This window comes from Notechis scutatus, chromosome 1, assembly GCF_049901735.1.
Source record: "Notechis scutatus isolate UNSWTSFEM ecotype Mainland chromosome 1, rNotScu1.2, whole genome shotgun sequence".
Taxonomy (NCBI): Eukaryota; Metazoa; Chordata; class Lepidosauria; order Squamata; family Elapidae; genus Notechis; species Notechis scutatus.
The window spans coordinates 41,597,786-41,612,745 of NC_142009.1; positions in this window are offsets into that span (position 1 = coordinate 41,597,786).

Genomic DNA, 14,960 nt, shown 5'->3' on the forward strand with positions numbered 1-14,960 from the left:
TAACTTTTCTAAGAGTCTCAAAGTCCTGTGGCTTAAAAAAGCAAAAATTCACCATATCCAGTGGTGCTGCTAAGGCTGGGACAGGTGAGGGCAGGGGAAGGGACTGGGAACATCAGGAAGAAATGGCAATTATTTAAGTAAATGTTGGCATTGATGATCAATGATTCACAAAAACAGGCTACTTCTATCCTAATGATTTATAACACCTTAGAGCATCATGCAGCCATATAATAATAACAAAGACCAGCTTTATGTTTAGGGATGGCCTGGTGGTGCTGGAAAATATGATATACCTCATGTGTGGAAACGATTTAAGAGAAAGGGCTGTATAAGGGTTTTAAAATGGGCGGGGGTATTCATGCGGTAAGGTCCAAATAGGACAACTGCCACAATGATGTAAATTAAACTCTGTTTTTTATTTGCTTGGCATGTGCAGCCCATTAAAAAATGGGCAGAGCTTCAATCACATCATCTCAGCCACTATCTCTATTTTTGGGACAACTCCCCCTGCCCCAAGAATGACTAAAAGGCTTGTTGAGGTGTGCTGAACTATTGCAACCTCCCTAAACATCCACTGTGCTTATGTATTAGAAAATAAGAGATTTGAGCTAATAGCCATAGGAATACTGTTAGTGTCTTTGTTAGCTGGCTTGGTGAATAATTCCATGGATAGGTTTCTTGCTGGGCTTCTGTGGCTGTAAGCAGGCTCTAAAATCAAGCATGCTGGTATTATTGCTTTTACTTTGTGCTCAGCAGAGCTAAGGCAAATATAACTGGGAGGAACCAAAGCATCCTCCAAGGAAATCAGTGTGTGACCTGCGGATTGAGCAGAAAACATAGCCTAGGTAATCAGAACCTCAAAAATGTCAAGTCTTCAATCCAAGCATAATTTGCTGAGAAAGTAGGGTTACTGAGGAGCAAATTTGATTCTTAAATAGGTCACTAATCTAGGGAGTTTCAGCTTCTGTGCCTCTCAGTCCTTTGTCTGCCTGCAAGGTAATTTTATTGTGAACTCATGAACTTGAAACCTATTTCAAGGAATCCAAGATAGATTCTGGGACCATGACTTCCATGTTCAAAGAGGCCAACGTGATGAGATGCTTGCTATGCTGAGCTCATCTGTTAGCTTGCAAGGTTTTCTCCGGCTCCTGCTCCTTTTCTAAAGATGGATCCTCCATGAAAGCTTTGACACATGGGTGTTTTAAAAAAATGTCTTCGCATTTTCTGTAGGTGGGATGAAAGGTAGCACCTAACATCATGACTTTACCAATCTTTTGAAAGAGATGCTTCAAAGCGTGTAGGAACACGCATGTATCTTTTCAAATACTTAAAGCAAGTTTATGTGGCTGCTCCCAGTGTTCTCTGCAGACTTGCACATAAAGCAAAGTGGCTTCTAAAACAGCCAAGGAAGGCTAGAAAAAGATGCGGCTGCTTTAATAATCTGAAAAAAGCATACTATATACTCTGTTGCCAGCCAGCTGATTTTATTTATTTTATTTATTTATTTATTTATTTATTTGATTTGCCAATTGTTTACAAGATAATAAGTATAAGTGTATACATAGTTGTGAATACATGAAATGGGTACATATAAGAAAAATAAAAGAAGAATAAGAGAAACAATAGGACAGGGACGGTAGGCACGTTGGTGCGCTTTATGCATCGCCCCCTACAGACCTCTTAGGAAAGGGGTGAGGTCAATAGTAGACAGTCTAAGGTTAAAGTTTTTGGGGTTTGGGGAAGAAACTACAGAGTCAGGTAGAGTATTCCAGACATTGACCACTCTATTGCTGAAGTCGTATTTCCTGCAATCAAGTTTGGTGCGGTTAACTTTGAGTTTGTATCTATTGTGTGCTCTTGTGTTGTTATGGTTGAAGCTGAAGTATTCATTGACAGGTAGTATATTCATTGACAGGTAGTATTCGGGTATCTGCTAGCATGCAAGCATGGAAGCAGAGTGCATATGGAAGATGCGTGTGCATGCCCAGGGGCAGGGGGAGTGGGGGGGTCCTGCATGCATGCACAAGGGGGCGGGGTAGTGGAAGGGTCCCACATGCATGCGCAGGGGGTGGGGGTGTGCGGAGGGTCCCATGTGCATTGCATTATGAATGCAGGCACATGTGTGCACTCTCTCAGCATGCAATGACAAAAAGGTTAGCCATCACTGGTATAGGACATAGAAGCTCAAGGCATCTTGAGTTTTGCTCCCTCAAACACAGCCAAATCTGAATATTCCATTGTACTGAGAGCAGCCAGTTTGTCCCAAATTCAAAATAAAACACCCTTTTCATTTTTCTGCTTACTTCTACTCTCTACCACTTCTCTAGAGATGAAAGATTTATTTATTTTATAAGAAGTCATGTTCAAATGTTTTAAATTAAATAAATAGCATGCAGATTGGGCGAACAATAGCACTCCTTTGAGCAGACGAGGCAGAAAATCATATAAATATCATTTGTCTCTCTGGATAGTGAACTTAAAGCAACAGTGATGGCAAAGAATTTGCTACTTTCTTGATACCCAAAGTCAGCTGTTCAGGGTTGCCACTTCCTGATGTTGAACATCACAACCGGTCGTGCCATGATGTCTTTATATAACCCTTCTTGGGAACTTGAATACCAACAAGTATTCATATCCCTCTCATTGCCAACAAAGTAATCAGTCTGATCAATTTTTTTAGATTCTGCACTGAAAAATGGTTTGACTGATTTAAAGATGGATCCTTTTTATTGCATTGTTTGAATCTTTCTCAATTTTTTTCAAGCCACTTCTCCTTTCTTATACTTCAGTGTAGATGATAAGATGGATGTTTTGTCAGCAGCTGTAAAACACTGGAGTGAGTATATTAAAACTTAGTTCAAAGACTAATTAGGACTATTAGTGGCACTAATGGTAAAAGAGCAGTAAGAAATACATTTATTTATATATTTATTTTATTTGTTTGTTGCCCATCTTGCTGCAAGGCAACTCTTGGTGGCTTGCAACATTGAAATAAAACCATAATAAAACTTATGTAAATAAATTAATATTTAATCCAAATATTATTTTACTCTATTATAATACTTGGGGGTGGCTTTGGGAGCTCTGGGTTCATTAAACTTTTGACCTTAATTCCGTTGCCCAATTTTTGACTTGCATGATTGGGTCTCTTTATTGTAATTCCCAACTAGTTTCTGGTGCTGAACTCTGGTGGCCCTTGGCTTCCCTCCTATCTTTTGGAAGCATTTTCTGACTTCCAGATATACATCAGTGCCATTGGAAGGTTCACTGCTTTAAATTTTTCACTCTTCTGAAATAATGGGTTATATGCTGCTCTCCTTTTGTTTTAAAAAGCCAAGTTCTTGTCAATCATGCACATATGGTTTCTGTCACTCCTTGATATAATGGAGGTACATAAAGTGCACAAGAATTACCTTGTAGGGGAAATGGGCAGCATAAAAATTTTGTAAGTAAGCAAGTTAGTAAGTAAATCTATATATATATAAAAAGCCAAGTACCACTCACTCATCACGAAAACTCCAGAATTGTAAAGCCTACAAACTTGAAATTTGGCATGTATGTTCCTCTTAGCTTCTAGGTGCTCACTAAGAAAGTATTTTTTGAAATTTCCATCAGAAAATTACTATTTCTTAATACAGTAATTAACATTCTCTGATGCTAAGGAGTTCTACTCCCCCTCCCCACCTGAAAACCTCTGTTCCAACTGCCAGTTGCCTCACATTCCATTACCTCAGTTCAAACTGGCAGACGTTCCACTCCTTCACTCAGGAGCAGTCTGGGGTTCCTTATGTCCTAAATGTTGGTACCTCACCAAAATGTCTATGCCTTCCGCCCATGGAACTGCTTCTTGACTCAAGGCGGTGGGTGCGATATTCCCTTATGTTTTTCAATCACTGTCTACCACTGAACCAACGGATTGTGAATCGGATTTCTCCTGCATAGCCTGATCACATAGTGTCATCATGAAGCATGGGTATCCAGCTAATAAATAAATAAGTTCTCTACCTGTATGGAGAGATACTCTACTTAATTTTGTGTAAAAGACTTGAAAATGTGTCGAACCATTAAACTGTGGCATTAGCAAATTACATTAACATAATTTGAAATGCCTTTCTCTAAATTTTAACAATTTCTGTATATTACTAGCAGAAACAGCCTTGTCAGGAAGCATGAAATTAATGAGCAGGAAGATTCATGGCCTTTGGCTGTTACTCTACCATCAGTTCCTCAGCCACCCATTAAAACCTGGAAAATATCCTAATATCCATCAGGGCAAGCTGCTAGATTGGAAAAGTCCTAAATTTAGATGTACAGTGGGTCAAAAAAGGGTATACCAGATTCAAAGGTATAGATAATTTTTGAAAAATGTATCTGTGAAGAGAGAGAAGGAACTGCTGCTACAATCAATCCACATTAGTACAGTTTCATTCTTTGACCTGCTTTGCAACACCATTTGGAGCAGTTTATCACAGATCTCTGGATATTCCCTCTCTCTGCCCATTTTGTGACTGTTTCTAGACTATAAGTCTAATTTAGTTATCAGTTTGGATTAAACCTCATTTCAGGTTGTTGACACTAATCATTTTCCAGGTTCCAAATATAGGATACTCATGATCAATCACAGTGTAGGTGACAATTAGAAAATGTTTAGGAAGCATTTGAAAATTGCAAGCCGTGTACTTTTTGCAATAGCTGCTTAAGCTAGCAAGCCCCTAGAAGAAGGGTTATCTTCAAAGTTTTCTCACCTATAGAGATAAGTGCTTAGGGTTGTGTATTTGATAAGTGCAGTAAGGGTTACAACATAACCCTTTCTGGTGCAGGGGTGGGATTCTCCCATGTAACAACCAGTTCACTAATCGCTAATTCCAAAAATATAGAGGATTTGGGGGAAGGATTTTTTAGACAATTCAATTTCAGAATGTGGAGTACCAATTGAAAAAGTTATTGGAGATATTTTTGTTAGTATCTAGAGTGTTTACATTTAAAGAATAATGTTGATGCAAAGAGCAAGCTTCATCAAACAAGCAAATCAAAAAGGAAAAGAAACAGATAATTGTTCATATTAGTTTCTCTATTCTAGCTCCATAATGAGTATTGTTCTATGATGGTTATTTATTTCCTATTATTTCTTTTTTATTATTATAAAATATTAAGTGATTTAATTTCTTATTAGGTCATTACGGATTAAATGCCATGAAATAGTACTTCTCCATGTTTGATAATGTTTATTCCCAGGGATCAGCCTGAAGAATGCATGAATATGTTGCATAAACAAATCCAGAAATATAACCCAATACTGATTAAATTCTGTCAAACACTTTTTCAGCTCCTGTTGTGTAAAGGAAATAATAATATTGATCTCCCAGATTTGTTGTGAGGATAAATTATATGTCTGTCAGTCACAGTGCAGATTAAAAAGAATTATGTAAATAATCAAATAGTAAACACTGGCAACTGCTTATTTCATTCCTCTTATTTTAGGGCTGGACATATCAAAAAATTTAATTGATCATTGTTTTTTTTACCATTCTTCATCTGACAAGAACACTTGTACCAATAAACTTTTAATGTTTTGAGTGAATAAAATTAAGATCTATCTTCAGTTAGCAGTTAGACACTTTTAAGTTCCACTGATTTCAGTGGCAGATTGTATGAAAGCACAGTCCTAAGGGAAACCAGTTTGGTGTAGTGGTTAAGGCACCAGGCTATAAATCATAAGATCCGAAGTTCAAGTCCCACCTTAGTCATGAACCTGGAATAAACCTAGGTGACTTTGGGCCAATCTCTCCATCTCAGTCCTAGGAAGCAGGCAATGGCAAGTCACTTCTGAAATCATGCCAAGGAACTGACTCAAACACACACACACACACACACTCCCCCCCCAATCCTAAGTATGGTCACCAAGGAAAAGGCCCCATTTTCTTTTAGAATTTTATAGAGACAAAATTCCATGAATCTATTGGAGGCAAACTTCTAATCATCAAGTCAACATGTTTGCAGTTGATCTTCATCTCTTTTCAAAGGGTACGTTATGCTTAAAGGGTTGGTAAAATTGCAAGAATAAAACCTTCAATTCTACTGTAGTATATTTGGAAAGGACCTCAACAGTTATCTCGTCTATTCTGTTGCCAATGGGGAAAATTTACTGCTGCAGCATCTCTAATAAATTCCAATCTAGTCTCTAGGGAGAGTTCAGCATCTAAAAACCAAGAATAATTTAATCTACCCACATTTTAGATGTACAGTATGTCTTCATTGTGTTTATTTTTTCACCTAAAGTCTATTCAACTTCCATTGCTCAGAAATGCTAATATGAACCAGTCTTTAGTTCAGTTTTGACAAGTTTGGTTTTGTGCTTAATTTTGAAATTCAGTTCATCATTGACATCAACAATGTCCTGGTTTTTAAAATTACTCTACAGAACATTTATAATAGATTAGATTTAGATTAAGATGAACAGTTTCTTGGATGGCTTCATTTATAATCAGGATCAAAATTTTCCTACCCAATTAATTAATTAGTTCTGAATTGTAATGAATTAATTAAATTTCATTTGAACTTTGATCAACATATAGCATTTTATGATGGTTTATGAAGAATAACCTTAGTTATTTGAAAACGAGTAACTATAAATTGTACAGAAGCAAATTTACTGCTAAAATCTACAAGAAACTAGTGTAAGTAGCTTTTACACTAGTCATTCCAAAGATAAACAAAATGGCATTATGATCTATCACTGAAGCTATAATTGCAAACTGAACTATAAATGACATATTAGGAAGAAGTTAGACTCACTGTAATTTTAGTAAATGAATTATTTCCCAGATTGACAACTTTCAATGTATAGACTTCAGATTCCAAAATTCCTCTGTCAGAATTGCTACTGTATTCCAGCATATTTCTGGGTGAGTTTTGTTTTTAACAGGAAAAAAGCCTCCTTAAGAACAGCTTATAAAATCATTTTGAAACCTCCTTGACAAATTCAAAACACCAAGAAAGGTAGAGCAAAAGGGAAAAAAAGGAAAGCCAGCAGCAAACTAGGTGGACTTTATTACGGTGATTATGGATGCATTATTATGAGACATAAAGGGCCAGTTTGGAACAGAAACTCCAGATATGTTCTATCTGTGTGGCCTCTAAGAGTCAACATCAACTTGATGACCCATAGACAATCAATTTAATTGAAGAAGCTGTGACTGCTACATGAAAGATGAGCTCTCTCTGGTTTTTTGGTATATAGAATTGCCAGCATTTATGATGTGTGGTAGATGCTGTAGATTGCACAAGTAGTTTTGGAAATTTCCATCATGATTGAATTCCTAAGGTCAGACTATGAGAATATATGACTCTTTTTATATGTTTCCAGAGAGCACAGATGCATTATGTTAATTCTATTCTTTTTAATACTATGCCTATTTTATGGACTTTCCAATTATATCTTCACTTGAAATAACTGGAGTTTATTTATCACTTGTATCTAAACATGGGATAAATATGGCCTGACAATCCATGTTTTCTATGTCTATGCCTTCAACTTGTTCTCAGTACTTGTGTGAATTAGATCGATGCTTGTAGCTGATTTGGTGTTAAAGTAGTAATTTCTTCTTTAGCTGCCAGCATCCTGTAGGACTTTCAAAATGGCCAAAAACTTTTGCACTTTTCTGACCATTCTGTCAGTGATCCTACTTCCAAATTCTACCTCAATATGAAGTGAGGACAAAGAGACCTGCATCTGTAGGGTCAAGAATTGGCCATTTTAGATTGTTGCAGACCAGTGGTGGGATTCAATTTTTTTTACTACCAGTTCTGTGGGCGTGGCTTGGTGGGCGTGGCAGGGGAAGGATACTGTAAAATCTCCAGTCAGAGGTGGTATTTGCCAGTTCTCTGAACTACTCAAAATTTCCGCTACTGGTTCTCCAGAACTGGTCAGAGCCTGCTGAATATCATCTCTGTTGCAGACACCCCCTCTCTCTAGATCCATGGATATTCTCTGCCACCACAATCCTTTTGGAGTTGTTGTTCCTTCATGGGCACAGTGGCTATGATCAAAACCTGATCACAGCCTTAGAAGGAGGAGGTGCCTCCTAAATTGTGAGAGTCCCTAAATCGCAAAAGCAGCATCTCCTTTGGGCCATCAAGTAATAATTTAGCAAGCCAGGTGAACTGCTGGGTAAAGTGAGAAAGCTGGAACATGACTCATGATCTTCCATTTTACATAGTAATCATTACGTCCTCAAGCAGAAACAGGAACTATTGAGGGACAACATCAGGGCAATTTCTTCCTTTCTGGTGGCTCTGTAGCTTTAAACTAGACTGTATCTTTCATAATAATGTTTTCCAACAAAGGATTGTCTTCTCAAAAGTGGGGCATATGACCTCACTAGAGCTGACTGAAGTTTTTCTTTCACAATGAGCCTCTGGAGACATGCAAGCAGAATGAAGAAGCCAATGTATTTATAGACTCTGTAGCAGATTGACAAAGTCACAATGAGTTAAGCTCATTTGAAAGGCGATTTTATTAATCCCCCTTTATAATGATTCTGTTTTTTGTTTTTTTTAATCTCACAATCCCTTCTTCCCTTTCTTTCAGCAATAAGAATAAGAAGCTGAGACCAGTCCTTCCCCAGCATTCAACCTCAAGTTTCTCTATCCTCACTTATTAACAATAAGTCATACAATACTTGGCTTGACAAGGGAGTCTTTTTCCTCAATTTTCTACTGCCTCTCTTCCCTATTTTCCTCTGCCATCTTTGCCGTTTTCTTGATTTCATCGTAAAAAAGTGATCCTTCCCAACAGATCCTTGGAAAAACTAAGCCACATTTGAAGAGAACAAACAATTGCCTCATCCAATTTGTCATCCAGAATTTATTTATTTCTCAAAGTAGCAGATGGGTTTGGTTACTTTTAGATCAGACATCTTTAACACGGGGCCCATGGGCAGCATGCAGCCCTGGGAAACTAGTAATGTGGCCCCAAAATATTTTAATAAAAATATTTTTAAAAGGAAGTTTGTTATTTACAGTATATACATTCAGAATATTAGATATTTTATATGAAGTCCAAGTCAATTCCTCTTCATTCAGTCTGGCCCAGGCAAGCCAAAAGGTTGGACAAACATGCGTTAGATAAAAAAGCAATGGAGACCAATCAGTTGATCATTCAAAGACAAGCATCAAAATAAAGTAGGAATGGACACTTCCGGTTTGTCGGCTTCGCGAGCGGCAGGGATTTGCGAAGCTGCGCGATCCCTGCCGCGCTAGCCGTTTTTGGGGCTCCGATCTGGACGGGTACGGAGCTAGGCTGCCCTGCAGGGGCAGCTGAAGGTAGGGGGATCCGGAGAGGGGTTTGGGGGTGTTGCAGACCCCTCCCGGCCAGCAGAACCCCTTTTCCCAGGACGGTGCAGCGGCGGTCCGTAATGGCCGCCACAAAGAAGCTGGCAGCCGGGTAAGAATGCGCAGGAGGAAGTGGAGAAAGTGCTCGAAAGGAGAAAGTTTTTCTTGGTTCCTAGGACTCTAAGACATATTTAACAAAATTCCTGAAAAGTATGACTTTCTGAATGATACCTTCGAGAAGAGGAAAAAAGCGGCAGTTTGATGGTGCTGAAAGGATAGCTTACCCTCTTTTTCTACGGAATAAAAAGTGAATATTAAGAAACCTATTTTTTTTTAGGTGAAAACTGGCTTTAAGCGATGAGTGGGAAAAGAGAGGACTAAAAAAAAAAAATATTTGTATGCTAAGACTTTGTTGGAGGAGATGCCTTAAGGATTGAAAGACTAAAATATATTGCAATAAGATTTTAAGAAACAGATTTGGACTTTCTTTTTTCTCTGATTGATACTACCCTAGGAGGAGAGAGTGGGAACTCTGTCTTGGTTTGGACTGATTGATAACTTTGGGATTGTTTTATTTTTCCTTTGGAATATTTTGGTTGTTGTAAGAGAAAAGAAAAGAAAAGATTTATAATGGCTCCTTCTATTGAGGAACTGAGAAAAGATTATGAGCAAGCAAAAAAAAATGGTAAAGCTGGTTTGAAAGAAGCCTGCCTTTTTTTGGAAATGGCGTTCATTAACTATCAACAAACATTGCAACAGATGAAGACAACAGAAGAAGAAGAAGGAGAGGAAGCCATCTTTAATAAATCTCAGAACTCGACCAAGAGGGAAGGAAGAGGGAAAGGAAGAGAAATAAAGGACTTAAGATTTAAAAAAACATTTAAGAAAGGGAAAAATAAGGTGCAAAATCAATATAATGATGGTAAACAAAAGGGAAGAGGAATACGACAGAGAAGGGAAGCCAGTAAGGCAGAGGCTAGAAGAAGGGGGGGTAGAAAGGTTTGTTGGGAGAAGAAAGAAAGGGAAAAGGTGGAGAAAAGCTACAAAGTTTTGAAATTAAATGGGAAAAAAGGAATTTTTTTTAGGGATAAAGGATAAGTATAATTTCTTCAAAGAGATTTTGCAAGGTACATAAGATGATATTGTAGTATTGTATTAGAAATAGAAAACTTAAATGGCTTAAGAGTTGATAAGAGATTAAAATGTTGAAATGTTAATAATGATTGGTTTTAAAATTTAATAATATGAGGGGAGATTTAGAATATTGAACTTTAATTAAAGAGTTTAATAAGATTATGGTATTGATGTTATTATAAAATTTTTATTATAGTATTTGTTTTTAATATTTAGATCTATTGTTTAACTATGTATTTAATTATTCTGGATGTATTATTCAGTTAGAATGTACCAAGCAAAATCGGATTGGGTATTGGGTGTTATTTTAAAGATTAACTTGATTAATTTAGTGGGGAGATAGAAAGGCATCATACTCTGATTAGTGATTTCAGGAGAAATTTCTTTTTTTTAATAAGGAATGAGACAAAGGTACAATAAAGAATGGACAAAAGATACAAATATAATGACTCAAATTAAGATGATTAATTAAGATAGAATTAAAAAGAGTGAAATATGGGGAGAAGTTAATATAGAAGACTTAGAATGGTAAATAAAATAAGTAATGATATGTAAGATGAGCATGAATACAGTTGAAGTCCATGAAGAAAGAGATACCTGGGTCCAAGTTACTTTCCAAAAAGATTTTTTTTATGTTTTGTGTGTTGTGTATATATGTTTTTTTTGGGGGAGAATTAATGAAACCTTGCAGAAATATAGAATGAGAATAATGGTAACTAAGTCAGAAAGAAATAGATGAAATAATAATAATAAAATGGAATAAGAGTAAAGAGAAATAAAGAGAAAATGGATAAGAGGTTTTTGTATGTTTATATGGAAATGGTTTAAAACAGAATTATAGTTCATCTGACTTGTTAAATTTATAATGGAAAAAGGTTTAAATATGTAATGGATAATGATGACTTGTGTGTTTTGAAAATTAATAAAACTTGTTTTAAAAAAAAAAAAAGTAGGAATTTGCCAAGTCAAACCTTCAAATGCCAACATACTTTTATGGTTTATGGAGGAAGATTAGTCATGGGGCTTTGCTATTATTGTTGTGAACTGCCCAAAATAATGTTTTAAAGATGGGTAGCTATACAAAACTTTTAAAGAAACAATGAAACAAATTAAAATGAAGATTATTTCTATATGTATATCTCTGATAGATAAGTCCATCCCATCCTGACTTTTAGTCTTTGTTAGCTGAGTATATGGGGTTAATATTAGCCAGTAGACATAAAAAGAATGTAGTTTTAGGGCTTTGTTTTAAAGAATACAGCCATCCAAATCAAATTCTCATGTTCACTTTGGCAGCACATATACTAAAACTGGAACAATATACAGGAAGGGGATATACATTATACATTCTTCAGGTGCACCTGAAAATTAAAACTAAAACTTTAATTTTTGCAAAGATTTCCCCCCCTTTTGGGAAGTACACAAGCTTAGCAAAACTCCAGAGTCACATGTTGCCTTTCTATTATTCTTGCTGTCATTAATTTTGAACATTTTAGTATCAACTTTCTTGCTACTGAAATGAATATATATGAGGGGGAAAGTACATTGCTGGCAAAGCCCCAGAGCCTAATCAAGACTGTGGCTGACTTTTTCTGAGGGAAACTTGATTAACACCAGCAGATGCTTTGTGTCATAATTTGTTATGAGTTGCTCAGCTGTCTTCCAGTGAGACCAGGCAAAGCCATAATGATTATGCCAGGATGATATAATTAATGAATGTGTTTGTTGCTTAGAGTTTCTGCTAACACACTTAGCAAAACAAAGCAAATGTCATAATTCACATTCCAAAATCATCGGGAAGTCTTTACTGGACATAGACAGCATGAGCATTTAAATGGGGGTGGGGGGTGGGGGGAGTTGAGAGCATACAAGCTCTGTCTTATGGAAGCATTTGCTTTCAGGACAACATATACCAATTGCTGCCTCTTCCATGATACTCTTCTTCATCCTTATTTTACTCTTTTGCATGAGTGTCTTCCTTTGCTGTTAAACTTTCTCCAGTGGGAAGCCCTATCATGAAGCAGGGAGAAGTAGTCATCTCTAAGAGTGATTTCTGAGTGTCATGAAATGATTAAATTGAAGATTTTATCAAATGCATTGACTCTTGCTGTGTTTTAACCTCACTTTGCCAAAAGAAAAATGATGTCTAGAACTTCTGATCACCTCTGATCTATTTATTTGTTCTCTGCCTCCAGTATTGTCTTTAAATTTAATAGAAAAGCTGACTCCAGAGACTGAGTGGATAGAAGAAGCAAGAAAAAGGAAAATCAGTAGATATATGCTTGTGAAGTTTGGAGAGTTGAAAAGGAGGACAAGTGAATATTTCATATGTAGAGAATTGTAGTGAAATTCAACAATAGTTGCAAAATAAGGCTGAATATTCAAGGCATTTGTAGGGCAAATGTGTTGCATGCAGTGAGTTTACACCAGAGTCTGTATGTACAAAACCAGACCCAGTGGCATCCATAGGGATGAGGGGTAGCAGAATGCAAAAGCCCTACCTATTTGCTGTGGTGTCCCTTCCATGTACAAACGGAGTGCACAATAGCACAACACTGTGTCTTTATTTTGACAAAAGTAGCAAAAGCCTGTATAAAACATCTGGCTGTCAGACTACATATTTTGGCTGTCTTAACCTAAGACAGAAAAAGAAAAAAAAATCGGAACACAACAGAATAGTAGAATTGGAAATCTTGTAGTCCAGCCCTCTACTCAAGTAGGAAACCTGTACCATTTCAGTCCATTGGTTGTCCAATCTCATCTTAAAAACCTTCATCTTAAAAATCTCATCTTAAAAATCTTCACCCACCACTTTTGGAGGCAAGCCATTCCATAGATTAATTATTCTGTCAGAAAATTTCTCCTTAGTTCTAGGATGGTTCTCTCCTTGGTTGATTTCCATCCATTGCTTCTTATCTTGCCTTCAGGTGCATTGGAGATTAGATTGACCCTCTCTTCTTTAGACAGCCCCATAAATATTAGAACATTGCTATCATACCACCCCAGTCCTTATTTCCATTAAACTAGAGATATTCAATTCCTGCAAGTGTTTTTCATATGTTTTAGCTTCCTGTCCCTTAACTATCATTGTTGCTGTTCGCTGTACTCTTTCTAGAGTCTCAACATCTTTTTCATATCATAGTGACCAAAACTGGGCCCAATGTTCCAAGTGTGCTCTTATCAAGAGATACTAACACTTTTCATGATCTTGATTCTGTCCCTCTGTTAATGCAGGCTAGGACTTTGTTGGCTTTTTTGGCAATTGCAGAACAAATTGTCAATTAGGACTCCAAGATCCTTCTCACAGTTACAACACATGAGCCAGGTACTACCTATTCTATACCTATACATTTGGTTTTTTCTTACTTAAATGTAGTACTTTACTTTCTTTTGCCACATTGGTTGTAAACGTACTATGTTGTAATTGCAAATTGTTGATATCTAAGATAGTCATTAGGGAGAACTTACTTGTATTGCCCTGCCCACTGCAACTCTCAGTTTTAATGTTAAGTGAAATTCCTAGCTGTTTTATACACTTGGGGAAAATTGTGATTTTGATAATGATTTATCAAATCATACTGGTATTGAGTACACCGAAACACCAGTAGAACAATCCACCTGCCTAAAAAATGGCATGCAAATATGTTGTGAAGAGATTTCTTAATGCAGAGGGAATGTTTAACAACAATTCTTTTCCTCCTGGATGAAAAGTATTATGCTAGATTTCCTAATTTTCATGGCATTATAATGATTTGAGAGAGGAGCTCTTTAAAATGAGATTCTGCTATCTTGTTCATTACAGATTCCTGTCTATGATGCCTTTGGGAAGTTCTAAGGCTAAAAACATTCAAGTGAATATGTGAATAATTTTAGTTTAATTCAGGAATGAAATAGGAAAGAAAACATGTCTTGAAATACTGGAATTGTAGCATAAAATATGTTGATCCATAAATGGGTTGCAGAGGCTTCAGAAAAATAATGTATGGAAACCACATGAAGTTGGAGACAAATAAAGTTGGTTGAAACTCCGTGGGAGGACATAGGGAAAAGCTATTCCCTCCCTCCCTCCCCCTCTCTTTCTTTCACACACACACACACACACACACACACACACACACACGTACATGTGTGTGCCTGTGTGTGATACAATATTCAACAAAATGATTTTCATTTAATAATATAGTACCCATAGGCTTCCACATCATGGCTCAATTACATTAAATTAAATCTTTTTCCTCCAAGAGATGTCATGATAATTGGAGCTGGAGCTATGTGGCTCATCATGAATTCCAGACTAGATCATCCCTCTCCTTCAAAAATCTGAAGAAAATATTCATAACTTCTAGAGCAGTGCTTCTGCAGGTCCTTCTTTTAATGTTGCTTTATTTCAGTTCCAATAAAATAACTACAGGGCTTAATAGAAACTGTTCTGATCTTTGTACTAAAGAATGCAGGTGAAAAGAGCATACTGTATTTGCACAATTGAACAAAGC